This window comes from Periplaneta americana, chromosome 9, assembly GCF_040183065.1.
Source record: "Periplaneta americana isolate PAMFEO1 chromosome 9, P.americana_PAMFEO1_priV1, whole genome shotgun sequence".
In the NCBI taxonomy this organism is placed as follows: domain Eukaryota; kingdom Metazoa; phylum Arthropoda; class Insecta; order Blattodea; family Blattidae; genus Periplaneta; species Periplaneta americana.
Window position 1 is genome coordinate 101,462,661 of NC_091125.1, and position 19,348 is coordinate 101,482,008.

Sequence of the window (19,348 nt, forward strand, 5' to 3'; positions counted from 1 at the left end):
TATAACAAACTAGTGCTTATTCTTATCGAGAAAGTAGACGTGACAACGTGACGCTTAGAGTGAAACCTATAGAGCAACAATCGGTCGGCAAAATTATTTTTTTAAACCACACCGCACGTTATTGTATGATGCCGACATGTTAAGCATGAGTCCGCGGTGATAATATATCATCTTTCAAAATTATATTGCCATTACTTTCACACTATTCACTAAAAACACCCGAGACAAAACAAAGGACAAGTATGACAATCGTGTTTACCGCTCTATTTCTACCAGTAGCATGGCGGCGTAAACATGCGCAGACTGGTTTCAATTTTGGACAGCACACCAGCGCTCTGTGTGAGTCTAGTATACTATTATAACGTCTTTGGGCTGAACCAGGCTTACGCTTTGGGAACTGTAATACCTGTTGGAGAAGTCGTTCATTATTCCTTTTTGTGGTAACGGTTCTTGGGCGCCCTGTTATCACCTTTCGTTAACATAAGACTGATCCCGCATGACGGAACTTGTCGACGACATTCACATTACCGTTACACGTTAACAAGAAAGTTTGCAAACTTCAAATTAACATTGTTCTATTGTTTGGTGCCTCATTAAATCGCTCCTCGTACTGTTCCTTAATTTGAAGCAAACTTGGTCCTACTCCGTATGATCGGAAATAATATTCTACGAAAACATTTTCTCCTCTGTTGTAAGAACCATAATTTCACACTACAGGCCAATTCACAATTGTGATATTTAAAGATCTGGCCTCTGGGATTCGATAGACACCAATCAAGAGACCGATTGAGTGAAAGTGCGAGCAGCGAGTCCGAGAGAATTCGGAGCGGAAGACTGCAAAATCGAATCATGTGTCAATGCATTAATTTTCTTTTCAGTCCGTCGCCGTGATCTCTTACTCTTTAAATCAGCCGTGGCGAAAATGAGATCGTGCGCCGAGCCACTGTGTAACCTGCAACGTGCATAGCACTTATGGAGGGAGGCGAACACTCGAAAGGGAAGTGAAGCAACTGTCTGACTTATTAACGGATTTTCATTTTTCTTACGTCAAGCACTTAAATACAATTTTATACAGTACAAGGCTACAAACCAATGTTGTACGTGTAACGAAGAAAGAAATGAAGAATGAAACATACGACACACTATCACAACCTAAAATTAACTGTCTTCAGAATGTATCTGCGACAGAGTTTCAAAATCAGGAATTATGTCACTTACTGCCAGTCGTAGTTGATCACGAAGGTATTTATCTGTCAATTGTGATCTAAATTTGGTTTTTACTATTTTCATTGTTGAAAATCATTTTTCACAAATGCAAGTTGTAGCGAACATGGTTTGAACTGAGCAAGCGAAAAAACGAAGTTTCGGATATTTATTTCTGGCAAAGATTTGAAAAGTTCAACATTTGTCAAGTCCTTACATCTAGCTTTCATTTAACATCACATTGTAAATCTGTGAATTTAAATTGAAGATCTAACCGCATTATTCGTAAATCTGCTGCAAAAGGATCGACGTACAGAGATGATGATGATATAATAATAATAATAATAATAATAATAATAATAATAATAATAATAATAATAATAATAATAATATCGCTTAACCTTTTAATGTTCATGACATGTAGTATAATGCCGTTTATGTTATACAACCGTTTCCTCGTAATACTTGTGAACAAATCATAAATTTAATATTCTCATCATATTGGCAGCAAAAAAATGCGTCCTTCCATCCTGCTTGAAACTTTCGTTTTTGTAGAGGTACATAGTTTCGTGAGAGACATTGCGACGATACGCCACTCGCAGGTCAGAGACAAATACTAATGGAACGGAGTTTGACTCCAGTGAGTGAGAGGGTGGGGGTTGGCGGAGGCAGGAAGCAAGAGAAATGCACAGCTATCATTGCGAGCCACAATGTGCTCGTGAGTCACATTTTCGCCACGGTTGCTTTCAATTATAGTCTAATACAATACTATGTATACAACCTCGTTTCATTTCTCGCACACCCATATACGTATGCGGCAAAACAAAGGAGACTGAAATTACTGCTCATCTGCTGTCCACGTTTCCCTAGCACCGAAGTATTTATTTATTATATAATATAATAGTTTGATATATTGTGAATTCAGTGTTGTGTTGATCAGCATCAACGGCGTCATTTCATCATATTCTGTTGTGTAGTTCAACGCTGTACGATTGTACAGCCTATCGTTTCCAAATCATATAAGCATAAACATGATATGTCAATGTTTATGTGAATCATTGTGAGTGGCCACAATTGGCAACCTGACCGCAAGCTTCTGTGTTTATGTTACGTTTATGTTTAATTTGCATTGTGAATGGATCTTAAAACTTCCTGCGTCATTCTCTTGTTTGATAGCAAACGCCCTCATACCGCACAACGTACACTTTACCTGCTTCGAAATTCAATTGGGACGTGTTCGATTATTCATCATACAGCTCTCTTATCCTCGCAAATGAACTATTTTTGTACGTCACACAGCTCCTACGAACGAATTTACAGAGTTTTGGCACGTCGAACTGAGAGCGCTATGGTAAAGGATTCGCTGTTTCCATTTGTAGTGAGTTCCCTTAATGGAGAAATTAAAAAAAAAAATCTCTTACCATATTACGAAAAAAGTCTCAATTTTTATAGTGATTAGCCTACATATAGGCCCCTAGAAGTTAATAACGATTAATTGATTAACTAGTTGACTTACTCGTGTTAATTATGTAAGATTTGTGCGGCTTACGGCTGTTTCAGTGCTTCACGCACCATCCTCAGAGCCTACTAAATCACGGCGTCATCTCGAACTTCTCTGCCTGTTATGTGGGTGTGTTTGATTGTTGAAAGGTATTGAAGAGTGGAGTGAAATAGTGTGTGTGTGTGTGTGTGTGTACTGAAATTGATCTGTGTGTTGAGAATTTGATCGGGGTGTGTTTTAGTGTGTTTGTATATTTCGTATTGTTCTAGTGTGTTGAGTTTTTGGTTCTTGGGTTGTATGTGTAGGATTTCCATGTCCGTATTTATGTTATTGTATGTATGGTTAGTATTGGTTATCTATTATGTTGTCTATTATGTTTGGATAATAGACAACATCATAAGAAAGACAAAACAAAAACTTAACAAACACAAAAACACACAAAACACAACACAAACACAAGAACACAAGAAATACATCACACTAACATATGAAAACAAAAGCACCCATAAGATCGCATCTTCATTCAGAAAGCAGAAATACAACATAACATACAGAACGGAAAACACACTACAAAGACATCTCAACACACAAAAAACACAAACAAATAAATACGACCACACAGGTGTATACAAACTCACATGTAATAGATGCGATAAGTTCTACATAGGACAGACAGGCAGATCATTCCAAACACGCTACAAAGAACACATTAAAGCAATAACCAGAGGACACAATACATCTACATACGCCGATCACATAACCAATGTTAACCATACATACAGTAACATAGATACGGACTTGGAAATCCTACACATACAACCCAAGAACCAAAAACTCAACACACTAGAACAATACGAAATATACAGACACACTAAAACACACTCTAATCAAATTCTCAACACACAGATCAATTTCAGTACACACACACTATTTCACTCCACTCTTCAACACCTTTCAACAATCAAACACACCCACATAACAGGCAGAGAAGTTCGAGATGACGCTGTGATCTAGTAGGCTCTGAGGATGGTGCATGAAGCACTGAAACAGCTGTAAGCCGCACAAATCTTACATAATTAACACGAGTAAGTCAACTACTTAATCAATTAATTATATTCAAGTGTTAAAAGTAGTGTACGCAAGATTCAAAATGGAGTTAATAATGGTTATAAATGAAGCTTAGTGCGTGAATACCGCGTACGCTTGCGAACCAACCGGTCCGTGATTCGATTCCTGGAGGGGGTGGAGGTTTATCTCCATTCCACGGTAATGGGTGTTTCTCCCTCGTTTTTTACTTTTCCTGCGACGTCTCCGTAGCGGCCTTGCATAGTGCTGACCACACTGTCAGGGAGATTTGCATTGTGAGAAGGTCTGGTGTTGGCATGTAAGTTAAGCCCGTGTAGGAGATAAATAAGATAAATAAAGAAAAAAAAACATAAAACTGTGGTATAATAAACTAATGTGTTTAACTGTTTATTTCTATTTAATACTCGAACGGATGTCATAAAGTTAACTAAATCAGTTTTTTGAAGATTTCGTTTCAATATGAGTTTACAATTTTCTTTTTTAGTATAAATGAATAGGGCCTACAGATTTTTAAGATAAACTAAAAAAATTGAAAGGTTCAGAACCATATTGGCCAAGCGCCATATATTAAAAATGTGGAAAACAAGGGTTAAAACTGAGTGATTACCATAATATAATGAAATATATAACAAATAATATAAAGTATGTACATTGAAGGTAAATAATATGACAATCTTCATTAAACTAAGGTATTCACTTAACTTTAACCCTTGTTTTCTCCGTTTTTAATAAATGGCGTTTGGCCCACTATGACTCTGAACTCTTCAATTGTGTGATCTACTATCAATAAAATTATATTGTGTGTTTAGATTGACAGTTTTATTATCCAGAAGTAATTTTATTTAAAAGGAGTCCAAAACGAAAAGTTTGACTATTCACTTACCTTACTGTCATTAATGTCTTCAAAATCTATCGAAGATAAAGTTACTTATCTCAGTGGCGTATGATCTTATATAATCCCACAATTATGGTGAAAGAAAGTAAAAACAAAAAAAAAAAAAACCTGTGCCATCAACATTTTCGTTGAATATTTGAAAACGTCTGGGACCTAAAAATCAGTAATGTAAATATAATTGAACAATATTTATATGCTTTAAGAAGATTATTCTATCATACATTTGGTATAAAATAGTCTGAAACACTCGACCAAATCGTTGAAGTAACTTTCTCTCTATGTAAATACCCTTCTCGTAAATGAAATGTTGGTTTGTAATGAAGGTTGTGAAGTGTACCCTTACGATTTAATCACGGTGGTATAATCAGGAGAGATTTGTTGTATTGAGTGGTACAATTTGTATGATTAGCAGTGGACCAATTAATGGATTCGGTTCGGAATGCGACTGACCTCTGATTGCATTTTGATTGTTACACAAGGACGGACAAGGAATCTGTACGTGCAAAAGCATAGGCCAGTTTAATTAACAAATGTCGTTTGTGGTTAGTGGTTGACATTTGATTAATACAAGATCGAACTATCAAAAACTACTACATTACAAACATTCACATTGATAAATTTGTAGTTAAAATATCACTGTAATCTATACTAATAATAAATCTGTAGCCGAAATTTGTCTGGTAATTTTCGCTTTTCCAAAAAATAATTGGTCCTAACCAGGAGCGAATGCTAGTCACGAAAGTTAGGCTTGCTCTTTTATTCATAGGGAAGATGGGAGGATATAATAATTCATAATTAATAAAAATAATCAGACCCACATAAATAATTTATTTTATAATTATGAAATCATTATGAGTCATGGATCATATTCGCTTATCAGATGTAGAAGTTCGATATAATATAACAAACATGGCCAACAAAACAGTTTATTTAGTTTTTTCGACCCTGCCAACCAATGCATATTGTTGTATTGAGCTGCACTGAACGAGCGCACATATTCACTATAATGTCTGTCTTCTCTTGAATAGTCCTTCGGGAAAATGGATTTAATAATAAGGTTTCAATAACACACAATTCCGAACTCATTGCAATATTTCAAATTAATGTTTAAGAATTAATAATATATGCAGCAGCTAACACATGCATTCCGCTCATACAATGACATTGCACTCACAAATCACAGCACATTCCCGCTGTCAATACTGCTCTGTGTAACGTTAAACGTTGGTGTAGCTCTCGGAACAGAGCTTCAATCAACACATAACAGAAGCATGTGCGCCTAGGACGGACTAAGGAGTAAGGCATTTGCGCGCGCATCATATTCTCGCTATTTCTACGTCTTTCCTGTAGCTCCGAGAAATGAGCAAGCGTTGCGATACTTGCGGTGTGCAACCTGCGGATGGTATTACGCCTATACAGAATTCCAAAAATCAAAATAAATTTTAATGTACGTAATCGCATTTTGAGAAATACACATTCTACGAAAATATTGAGCTTGCGCAGCAAGCATAGCATGCCCTAAGAAATCGCCCTTGGTTCTAACATGTATAATTAACCATCCTGAAACAGAAAATAGCTTTTTTGAAATTTTTGTTTGTATGTCTGTCTGGATGTTTGCTACCTTTTCACCCGATAATGGCTGAACCGATTTATATGAAAATTTGAATATAAATTAAGTTTGTTGTAACTTAGATTTTAGGATATATAGAATCAAAATAATTTATTTAAAAGGGGGGTTATAAGGGGGTTTGAATTAAATAAATCGAAATATCTCCCTTATTATTGATTTTCATGAAAAATGTTACATAACAAAAGGTTGTTTAAAAATGATTTCCGATATGTTTTATTCTAAGCAAAATTTTGATAGGACTGATATTTAATGAGATAAATGAGTTTTGAAATTAAAATAAGAATGCCATCTAATGGCCTGTAATGAAATAAAAATAAATGACTTCGTCTATAAGGGGCCTTGGACAACAACAAACGGAAGCTATTAAATATAGCCTACAGAGAATGTTTCTGTGTTTGTATGAAGTAATCTCGGAAGCTAATTGACCGATTTCTAAAATTATTATTTCACCATTGGAAAGTGCAGTTGCTCTAGATGGACATAATGCTATAATATTAATACAGTAACTTCTGAGTGAATCGAAAACAGGTAAGATTAAAATAGTTTCTTAGGCACAGAAAACTTGATAGGCTATTCTGTATATTCGTTTCTTGTATGTCTTAAAATAATGTTTATGTATACATTGATTTTCATCTCAGAGAATTAACGAACATCAAGAGTGTATTGATTTAGTATGCAGTAATAGTACGTTAGCTTAGCATTCCGTTATTTTATAATACAAATTTTAACTATGTTCAATTGAATCGTGTTAAAATACATAACATGAATAAACTATGCAATAAATGCAATGAAAAAGAATTGGGTAATGAGCCAAGCAGATTATGTTGCGCTGTTATAAAAGTTATTCCTCCTGAGATTAAAGAGTCCTCACAACAAATTAAAAACTTACTTATCGGAGTACATCCGTTATCAACACATTTTTAAATAATATAATACAATTATAATATAATACAATATAATATAATATAATATAATATAATATAATATAATATAATATAATATAATATAATATAATATAATATAATATAATATAATATAATTTATTTCTAAGAAGTGCAGCAGAGCGCACGGGTACGGCTAGTTAAGAAATTTGCAATAGAATAAATGAAATGTAATGTACCTTGATACCAGTAATGGACTGTGGTGGTAACATTTTGGATTAAAATTCATATTTGAAATGTTTCAACTCTTCATAATCGACGATGAGTTCCTTTTTTTTTTCCGGTTTACTTAGTATTCTTTAGTATATTATTTAGCGGCCCTGAAATTGGTTATGAGACCAGACTGTACGGTACTTACTTTATCATCTGTGAAGCCGTATAAGTATAAAAAAAATAAATGTGAAAATTTTCCACCTTTTCCAACACGACAGTTTAAGATATTGGGATGCATTCCGTATTGGAAATTCAAATCCATATTACATTCTAAAACTATGCTTAATTTCCGTAAAAGATGTACTCGGCTACCCACAACACGAAAGCAACCTTAACTTCGGCCAAGGTCATCAGCTGACGCATGGCATTGAGCGGGGTATGAAAACAAATTTGGAAGATTTCCTTTAAGATAGCGCGTACTGGTAGCGTGTGCATAAGAAAGACTTTGTGATACAGGCATATACAGTTTTTCGAAAGTAACAGTAACTTTAATGGCTCATATTTTCATTTTCAACACAGTTTTAAAAGTTCTGACACTGGCTTATTATACACTGCTTTCAATTCAAAACTCCCTGTCTAAATAGGTAACTAATCATTTAAATTGAATTCAATTTCAACAAAAAAACACCGTAATTGAGATATTGAGGGGAAAGTCTGAAACCAGGTTTAATTGCATTTCAGATTTCTCCCCCTACCCCCCAGCCACTCCACCTTGAAATTTCAAATGGCACCCCTATATTGTTATACTTAAATATGAACGAGCATTCAATTGTTTATACACCTCATTGATTTATTTCACATCTTTTGTCTGGCAACCTGACAAGAAACAGTTTATTTTGCACTAAATCAAGTGTCCAAAATGTGTTCCATTGTTGATTAAACAGTAATACAGTTTATTTTGGAACTCCTCGTGAACGTTTTGGTGTGTTTCCTTACTAATCCGATTACATTATTGGCTTATTCTATTTTTCAGTTCTTGGATATTCTCAGGCGGAGTATAAACAACTGATTTCAAATGATCTGACAGGAAGAATTCAAGCGGCGTCAGGTCTGGAGATCTCGCCGGCCATTTTACAGCACCTCTCCTACCAATCCATTTTCCAGGAAATTTTCTATCCGGCCATTGTCGCATAGGTACTGCATAGTGTGGGGATCTCCGTCCTATTGAAAATGCAAATTTTGTTCGTCCAACACCAGGTTTCTTTCATTGACTTGGTTCTCTAGCGATAGTGTGGTAAGTAGATCAATTACATTTTGTAATATGTTCGGATACAATTCTTCAGTCAAGTTTTCTTCAATGAAAGTTGGTCCAACAATATCATCCCCAAAAATTCCAGCCCACACATTGATCTTCTGAGGAAATTGGGTATTATCTTCACGAAACACATGAGGATTTTAATGTTCCAGATCTACAATTATTGTGTTTGTTGACAAACCCATTTAAGAAAAATGTTGCTTCATCACTAAAGCAAATATTTTGTGTCAAATTTGGATCATCTTAAATTCTTTGAGATATCTATTCACAAAATTCTACTCTTCTATGAAAATCGAGGTTAGATGAGGATATAGTTAAGTGACAGGATGCAAGGTTTTGAACTGGGTTTCGATACGTTTAATATAAATTATACACCTGAAAAATATAATAGTAAGGTTCATGTAAATAAAGAGGAGTATTATCCCTGGAGCAAAAGTATAATGAAGGTTCCCGTAAATAAAGACGAGCAGCGGCGGCTTTCGAAGAGGGGCTGCGGAGCTGCAGCACCCCCAGACATTTGTGGCTCTTGTCTCGTTTTATGTTGTGAAATACATTTATTATACAGTCTCTATTTAACGGCTCGAATTTGTTTAAATTTCGCTCTCATTGACATGCACGCAATCGTTAATGAAGTCACTTCCTCCCCTGGTACTGCCAGAGCGAAGCAAGAGACAAGGACTATAGGTGAAGCCACTTCCTCCCCTGGAGCTGCCAGGCTCGTCTCGGATGCTTTGCGCGAGTTTTACCCCTCCCCCAGCTGCCCCTGGCCATGAATCCAGAGTTTCCAGGCGCTGCAAAATTTGCAGCAGCTTGTCAGTAGCGCGCAGTTTTAAATACATTTTCTTTAATGTTGTGAGTATAACAAGTGCAACAATGTTTAATTCTGTACAATATTGACAGTCTATTCAGTTCAGAACCTAAACAGTTCAGGAGAAATGTGAAATTAAGTGCCCATCAGTTGAATCTCATAATGCAAAGAGCCGGTAAACAAAATACAAAGGCTCGCATATTTTTTGCTGATTTATCCAGTATCTCTGCTTTCTTATCTCGATCTACACTCAGTCTGTATTAGATTAATGTGTTTCAAAGACAATTCCATCAGCTGGGGAAACAAGATGGAGTTTTAAAATAAGAACAGAAAATGTTGTTCATGAGAAGAAGGCGCCATTGCTAGAATGTTTTCAAACCATAATGGAATCTGAAACATCTAACATCACAATAAATGAGGCAAGAGCCCTGGTGCGTGCTCTTGAAGATCCTAAATTCAATTTCTGGCTCAGTTTTTTTTCATTTATTGATGTATCATGTAGATATATTATGCAACAACATCGCCAGTTAGATATTTCTAAGGTCCAAATCTGCATATAAAAAATTAAATTATGGTTTATTTAGCGACACTCGCAACTGAAGGGGTTATATCAGCGTCGCCGGTGTGCCGGAATTTTGTCTCGCAGGATTCTTTTAAATGCCACTAAATCTATTGACATGAGCCTTTCTCATTTGATCACACTTAAATGCCAACGACCTGGGCCGGGATCGAACCCGCAACAACTATGCTACCGAGGCCGACTCTGCATATTAAGCTTTGTTATGCCATACAGACAATACGGAACAGTGTACAGTTGAGCAGCGAGATCTGTGAAAATGAAAACCCTAAATGCGTCGTAAGGTCGAAGGGATTCTGACAAGGGTTGCGGAAGCCAAGGAAGTATGTGACCTCATTATCACACAAGCTAACATCCGATTCCAGTTCATAGATCATCTGATATTATCTTCTCTTCTGTGTCAAGAAAAATTTGAATGCTACAAAAGCTCATTTCCTGAAAATGACCTAAATGTATGTGTGAAACTTTTTCTAATGTTCAATAAAGACAAACTAAAAACGTAACTCACTGTGTTGTATCAGAGACAAGAATTCAGAAATATCAGTGACGCAGTCAAGCACTTGCAGTTTCTTCTATCTGAGAACTTACAGGTCTCATTTTCAGAAGTTGTGAAACTACTACGCATAGCTATATATATCACCATAAAAAATGACAATTTCTGAACCAGAACGTTGCTTTTCGTGTTTGAATAGAGTGAAATCCTATCTTAGAAATACGATGAGAGAAGAGAGACTGACCGCATTAGCTATGTTTCCCATTGTAAAGACTATGTTAAACGACATATCGGATTTTAATAAAATGATGATTCAAAGGTTTGCAACGTACAAGACAAGGCGCATGGAACTAATCTTTAAATAAGATAAGTTGCATGGTTTATTTTTGTATGCAGCCCCCCTGAATTCAATACCCACGAGCCGCCACTGAAGACGATTATTTCCTGTGGACTAATAAGACAGCGATGACTGTGAAAAGGTTAAATTGCGTTAATGAGGGAATAGTTAAGTTGTAGAAGGGAGTTTTTTTAATTAGCTTACAATAGGCTTACATATTAAATACATTTGGAAAATATAATGAAGGTTCTTACAAATAAATAAATGAATACGATAAATTAACAGTATTTCCACATCGATCACACAATATTGATCTTAATATTTCGCTTGTCAACAAAATAGCTTTACACTCCTCGTCCGTTAATCGATTATTCTAATATCGAATCCGCCACAAACTACCATTGTTACTTATCTGATCTCGCAAAAAAAAAAAAAAAAAAACGTTGTCTTCATGTTCATTTCCGAAATATGTATGAACGTATTTCCCTCCATCAAGAATGCTACAACTTTTTCAAACGTTGATGGCATTACTTCTACAACTTCCGCTATAAAAAAAGCGGTTTCTGAATAAGAAGGCATATAGCCTAAGCCTAAGTCAATTGAGTGCTAGCAGCAATACGACGTTGTCAGAGTTGTCACAAAGGTGCACGGTGCACGAGACGTGGAAGACAGAGACAACAGATAAGGACAGAAAACATCAGTTGCAACGGGCGGTTCGAGATCTGTTCCATCATTGTGTGTAATGTTTAAATATAACTGCTCGTACTGAAGTAATTTTCACCCCAATTTTTATTACTTCTTCGCGTCACAGATCAGTAGATTTTGGAGATAAGTGACAGATATGTAGAAATTTACTTTGCTAATGTTTGAGAAAGAATGTCTAAATTCTGTCTCAGACTTCCTTGTATAGCAAAGCTGAATTTATTATTGTTTATTTCTCCAGAGATACAGTTTGTTTGTAGGGACAGCCTACGAATCTAGAGATAATAAAACGTAAACATATTTGTAGATGCGTAATTTGGTATTGCTATTGAAGTTGAAAAGTGTTTTATTTTTCCCTGTTAAATGAAGCCTATATAATTTAATTATCTAGCGGTCTAGTTTATACATACCTAGGAGTCCAGGGTTCTATATTCTGGTTACGAATCTGGCTACAATGCAACGTAATCATAATGTGTGTTCATACATAATTCAGTACTCATACTGAAACTGTAGATTATTTTATTTCTTCTGTTAAACTAAGTCTATCTAATTTTATTTTATTATCTTTATTATTTTTACGTATCTAGAGGTCAGGGTTCCATATTCTGGCTAAGAATCCAACTATAAGAATATAACCATATTGTTCATACATATGTAGGCCTAATTCAGTACTCATATTGAAATTGAAGTTTACTTTCATTTACTTTGTTAAATCAAGCCTTTCTAATTTAATTTAATCCTCAGCTTATACCTACCTAGAGGTCCAGGATTCTATGTTCTATCACTCTGGCTTGTGGCAATATAAGCTTAGGAGTGAAGGTAGTTATACAGAAGTGAATATGAAAACCGTAACTCAATAATATTGTTAATATATTGAAAGTAAAAGTGTATATTAGAATAAAACTATAAAGTGTAATATATAACGAAAGGTTTTTAAAATAGAAATTGAATTTTGGAATTATAAAATCTTCCCGTTCCTAGCATACCTGTATTTATTTTAAAAGTGAAATGTAATTAAATTGCTTCATCTTATAAAGTTTTCTAAAGCTCTTAAGGAAGAATGTTGTTAATACTCTTCGTATACAGTAATTAATGGAAAAACAGACAGGAGTGTTTATGTTTACAATATCATTCAAGTATCTCATATGTTTATGCAATATTTCGTCTTATACCATGTATAATATTCAAATTAAAAGTGAATATCGTACCCATGGTTACTCTCAGCTTTCTTCTTCTTTCCAAATCTATATATATATATATATATATATATATAATTTGAACTGGTAATGAAAATTACGGGAAAACGGCTGAACGGATTTTAATTAATGGCCCCTCATTTTGCAGCTTGGAATCAAAAGTTTTTCAGAAAAATAGTAGTTTTCAGTGAAATGTCAATTTTCCTACATCATTTTCCTATTTTCCAAAATCCATCTTTCGTCTGTTTTGAGAACTAATTAATTGCATTTCAGAATAAAATAAAACACACATTACAATAAACAATAGACTATTACACGAAGGCCATGACCTTCAGGATTGCTGACATACTTAAGAGTTCAGATGGGTCAGATTCTTTCACATCATAATGCCAATATGTCGATCTTCATTTGTGTAATTTTTTGATAACGTATAAAATTAATTTACAAGTCTGATTCTCTGGTCTGTAGTTTTCCGAGTACAGCTGTGTATTCGATATTAAGAACTACAAAACTTAAGAATGTTTGGTGACATTATTACCATTAAAAATGAAATATTATTATAGTTAATGCAACACATAATGGTATACTGATGATATGAAAGTGAAATCTTTTGGCGCCGTAAGTAAGTGGACGCATAAAAAGAATATTTTATATTAGATCTTCATTTCTATAATATACTGAGTAACAGCTATATATATATATATATATATATATATATATATATATATATATTACTGAAAACTATAAAACTTACGTAACAGCGTGGTCGATCGACGGATGTTGCGTCAATTTGTTGAGACTATAAATTAGGAATGCCTATGACATCGACATCAACGTGAAGTTTCGATTTTATGCACGAGAACGTATAATCTCATAAACTTCTTTCCACCTGACTGAAGAGAAGTAATATAATGATAACGAGATACTAAGGTTATTGTTATGAACGTAACACTACTTGTATTAAAGTTGTAGGATATGTGGAAATCAGACCACAGTATAGAGAACATATCTCTCTACTGTGATCAAACAGTGATTTTCTTCCTGCTCACAAGGAAGTAATGCCATTGTTTAAAATTTCTGTCGTACGTAATTTTGACGTATAATGGATAAACAATTGATCCTCACTACTTTTCCCGCCAAGAGAGCACCTCCTTCTTCTAGCTATGCCTCCGTCTTTCAGTTGCTGACTATACTGTGTGTTCAGTTCAAAGTGTGTCATGGCTCGCTGTATGCCGTCATGTGGCTAGCCGATGAGCCTAGAGAATTCAATCTTCCTACACTTCCGCAGAGGTGTATAACCTATGAGGTAGAGAAGTTGCCTAGCAAGTACGGCGTTCATTCTGAAGAGTACGTACCGATACGTACGGTAACGCCTGTAGTGGCAGGAATATGAACTGTTTGGAAATACGTACTGTCGGGAAATGGGGAGAGGGTTAAGGCGATTACTTACGTATTTGTTGACATTAACTTCGACCGTCAACATGGACACGGAGCATTTGATTTGTGTTGTGGAATGTTACCGTACGCAACCGATGATAACAAATACCCTGCTTACGACTTGCCGGCGCAAAACACAGTTCGAAAGAGGTTATGGTAGCACACAGACCGTACAGACCGCCATCTGTTGCTACGACGTTCAAGTTATACCGTACACGTTCTCAAGTTCAGATTAAAGAACGCCTTAAATAATAGGCAACTTTTCTAACATATAAGCTGAAACTCGCTTCAAATCGGTGACCCAACAACAGTGACGTCATGACACACTTTGAAATGAACACTCAGTAGTAGTCGTGACAGCAGGTTGCAACTTACACGCTTGGCCGACTTATTATGAGATATAATTATTTGGAAGTGTACGTCAGATTTACGTATCAATAGTATTAATAAACAATTTTTTGTTAGTGCAGTTTATTTATTCCCTTAAGTGTGTTTTATCTAACAAAGTAACACTGAATGAAAACTTATGTGGTGATCGACACTACTCTGCAAATCATAGATGAAAGTTCAGATGATGATGCTGATGATGACGCTGAAGGCAATGTAGAGATTGAATATGAAACTTGTAACAATGACAAGGATCTAAGATACAGTAGGAGAGATTGAGAATCACGTAGAAAGCAAGCGAACGGAGAAAGAAGGCAAAAAAGAAGAAAACAGGAAGAAAAGAAAAGGAAAGGAAAGGAAAGGGAGAAGAGAAGAGAAGAGAAGAGAAGAGAAGAGAAGAGAAGAGAAGAGAAGAGAAGAGAAGAGAAGAGAAGAGAAGAGAAGAGAAGAGAAGAGAAGAGAAGAGGGCCAGTGGCCACGAGAGCACGAGGGCATGAAGGCTAGAGGGCACGAGAGCACGAGGGCACAGAGGGCACGAGGGCACGTAGGCAGAGGGGAGAGTTGAGAGGGGAGAGAGGAGAGGAAAGAATATTTTCATAACTCTAACCTACAATCCGCAATGACCTGAAATAGCTATTGCTTCACTCCCACATGTAAAACCGACTGATTGTTCTGACATTGTTACTTGCGTTTTCGCATTGGTACTCAAGAACTGAAGATGTATAGGTTAAATAAAAAGTATTTAGCATGAAAAAAACCATTCAGAGGGTTAGGCCTATGTTTCATTATTATAGAAGCAAATAACTTCCAAAATGTCTGGCATTGTCCATCGGAAATAAATTTGAAAAAATTAATTTTAACTTCTAATGAACTTAGTTAGCAGCATTTGGTGCACAAGCCACTAGTTCTATTAAAATGGCACTGCTAACACATACTACTAATAGCCTATATTTAAAATATCGTACCGGTACGATGAAGTAATACACGGTTCTGAAAATTGTACAATTAATTAACACGTATGTTTTGCGTTATTTTCCAGGAGAGGTAAATTCAGGCATACCATCAATTTTAATTGTCTCTTTGCCCTGTCCGAGAATACCTACGAGATAATGTATGCACTTCTAAACCACACGCCTCTTCAGTCAGATTCATTGTTTGTGAAAAACTGACACACACTGCATCATAAGCTAGTCCTTTAGAAAAATTATGTACAGAAAACACCTTACACCTCGCCTGTGACTTTAGGGCTGTCATTTTGCGTATAACAGCTGAAACACCTGAGCCACTTGCAATCCCTTCAAGAGACATTATAACGGTAAGTTACACATCACACAAGAGAAAACAGTCCGCATCTGAATTTGAAAATAAACAGAATCTATTTTCGTTTACAGAGAGGGACTTCAGAGCAAAATATGTGCTATGCTGTAGGTTGGATATCTCTGCTTAGTCTTAAAGCGATAACACGCGAACCAGTTGACATACAATTGCCATTCTTGTACAATTTTATTGATTTCAGTATGTGTAGTTCTATCGAATGGCACAGCTTAAATTCATTCCTAGCCATAAGTATTGTGCGTGCAAGAAAGAAACTAATACGCGACGCTTCAGCGAGACTTCGCGACGATTTAACTAGGCAACAGCGCTTCACTTTCGCTGGCTAGTCTACATAGACTGGCCTGAACTAGCTCCGCTTTATATGTCTTCTTATTCTGAAAGCGCTCTAGAGACCGCTGTAATAGATTGCATTCTCAAGTAGCCGATCACAACAATTTATTTTAATCGATGGTTTTCCTAGTTTGCTTAGAATTTTTACTATAAAAGAAACTGAGGTATTTAGGATAGGTTTCTTACATTTGTAAAATCCAGGTACCTTCTACATGTAATCTATGCTCTGAAATTGGCTTTCTTATGTATGGTGCAAGATAATGAAATGTAACCAATAATTTAAAGAAAAGGTCCCGTTACTTGTCACGCGATTTCCTCTCGTTTCAACGACCTTGCGACGTAATCATTCGGTCGGACAGTAGATATTGCAGAATATCAAATATCAGCAAATAAAGACAATGGCTTCTCTACAGCACGCGACACTGGAACTTCCAACTTGCGTTTCTCTACGTCAAACGGTGCGGGAATCCGTAACAATTTAGGTTAGGTTAGGTTTTTAGTATTCCTTGCATATACGAATCTGTGACAGGTTAGGTTAGTTTAGGCTTTTGGTATACCTTGCATTTACCAATTAATGTCTTACCTACAATTTTCGAACATGAGAGAGGCAACCAACATTTTCAAACTTCGTCTTATTTCATATGAAAAACTAATTGCAAGATTTGTGCTAAAATCCTTAAGCGGTTAAAAATGAAGAGCTGGGAGTGAAGGACAGCGAATATTTTTATAACAAGATGAAACAAACACGACATATCTCCTTTTGCAGAGCGAACATCGGCTAATATCGAACTTCACCATACTCGACAAACTTGAATCGAACATAGCGCCTGTAATGAACGACGCTAATAAGAATCTGTGCCAAGCTAGGATAGGTTAGGTTAGTTTAGGCTTTTGGTATGTCTTACATATACAAAGTGATTTGAAATATGTTTCGAGTTCATTATTTTATTTATTTTACTTTATTTCGTTATTTAATGACGCTGTATCAACAACTAGGTTATTTAGCGTCGATGAGATTGGTGATAGCGAGATGATATTTGGTGAGATGAGGCCGAGGATTCGTCATAAATTACCTTACATTCACATTACGTTTGTGGAAAACCTCGGAAAAAACCGAACCAGGTAATCAGCCCAAGAAGGGATCGATCCCGCGCCCGAACGTAACTTCAGACCGGCAGGCAAGCGCCTTAACCGACTGATCCACGCTGATGGATTTTTCACGTTCATTTTTAATTGTTTTACTTCTTTATTTCACGTGTTAAATAATCACTTTTAGGTTACCTACACCGATATCTAATTTTTTAGCTATTTACTAATAAGTTTTCAAGTGAACTGAAGTCATGAATTTTTCACTTTCTAAACTACCTTCCCTCTGAAAATTAGACCATTTCTCCACTTTCTTAGTAAAAAAAATCTTCAGTGTCATATGCTATGGAAAACCCTAGACGATTATTATCCCTAAATAAAAAATTATTGTACTTTCAGTTCCCTTGTACAAAAAGAAAATAAAGATCAGAGAATCAAAGCTAAGTATACGGACTGGCGTAATTAATTAATTCACAAATTTCTGGGTACAGTTGGCCTTGATTTCTCGCAACGTTACATGTTTTTTAGCTTAATTTAGTTGTATTCTAGATTCAAGAGTCGTTTTCTGTGTAGATCATATCGGATTACGTGAACTAGATAATTACGTAACATTATAACTAAGACGTCTTGGGATTCCGACTTCATAATGAAAATATTAAGACTGAAATGAGCAAGTGATTTCATACTAAGCCATTGTGTATGGTTTCAAAGAGTAGGCTGCCGTATAGTGGAGATTCTGTAAAATATTGCAAAGGTGTTTTTGGATGAAACATTGCCCTAAATAACATGAATTTTAGCAGCAGAATGTTTAAAATATGAGGTTTTATACTCCACTCTAATCTTGTCAAAGTCTTCGACCTCTTAATACTTCAATATCTCTTCATCCAACCCAGTCAAAATCTGTCAGTCCTCACAGCTATCGGCGCATATGCCCACGTCGTGCAGAATACCCGAGTTAGTCGAGTGAGATATGCGTTGATAATAACATGAATTGCTATCTTAAATTAATTAAATGCATAAACTTACCTTGAGAACATAGATGGTTTCATAATTAAATCTTCATTTCATCGGCGAAAGGAGACCCAGCTATTTCTTCTTCCGCCATGTTCGAATTTCACTATGACGTAATCATGCAAATGGCATCAGTGTTGCAAACCAGTGGAAAATTTCCCATAACAAAAGAAAATCAAAACAAAATTAGTAACTGTGAAAGAGGGAAACAAAATTTAAAAAAGTACACAAATTGTGGGAAATGTCGTTGAATTTCTATTTATTTCTTATTATTGATAGTATTAATATAAATAATAGTAAATTCAGAACATATACGGCTGACATATGAATCTGAGAGATTGGTTTGTTACTGTTACCTACAGTGGCTCTATGAAGAGCTTTCAAGTAACTGTTCACTGGCGTTCAAAGATATCTGCCCTCCAATTCTCTGATCGTGTAAGCGAATTTTCCAACCACGGGAAAAGTCAGAACCAAAGATATAACAAAGTGACAAACTCTGGAATAGTTCCACTAGTTCTCAATAGGTGAATCTATTGTTGGAACGGATTAAAAAAATGTATTTGGGAAAATGTTGATGTAGATAAAGTAGAAATTATTCTAATAATTAACAGTATCAGCGGTTTCCCGCTAAACCAAGTGTTTTTTTTACAATCATTAGAGGGGGAAGGAATTTTGATTTTTATGATGTTGGTGTATTATGTACACTGACGTTCAGAGTTATCCTACCTACAATTTTATGGTCGTGTAAGTGAACTTTTCAACCACGGGATAAGTCAGAACCAAAGATAAATGAAAAATTGACAAACTTGAAAGAGTTCCGTTAGTTCTCAATAAATGGCTCCATTATTGTGACCCGTTAAAATGGTGTCAGAGAAAATGATTACGTAGACTAAGCATTAATTATTAACACAATTGACAATATCAG

At 35.6% G+C, this 19,348-nt stretch overlaps 1 protein-coding gene across 1 annotated transcript in view; it reads right to left on the minus strand.

The window, feature by feature from the left end:
* LOC138706319 (leucine-rich melanocyte differentiation-associated protein) overlaps positions 1-18,536 on the minus strand; it is a 202,295-nt gene extending 183,759 nt beyond the window's left edge. Inside the window, exon 1 of the mRNA XM_069835457.1 lies at positions 18,439-18,536. The gene's annotated coding sequence lies outside the window, so the exon portion shown is untranslated. The remainder of the gene's footprint in view (positions 1-18,438) is intronic.
* Between the last annotated feature and the right edge of the window lie 812 nt (positions 18,537-19,348).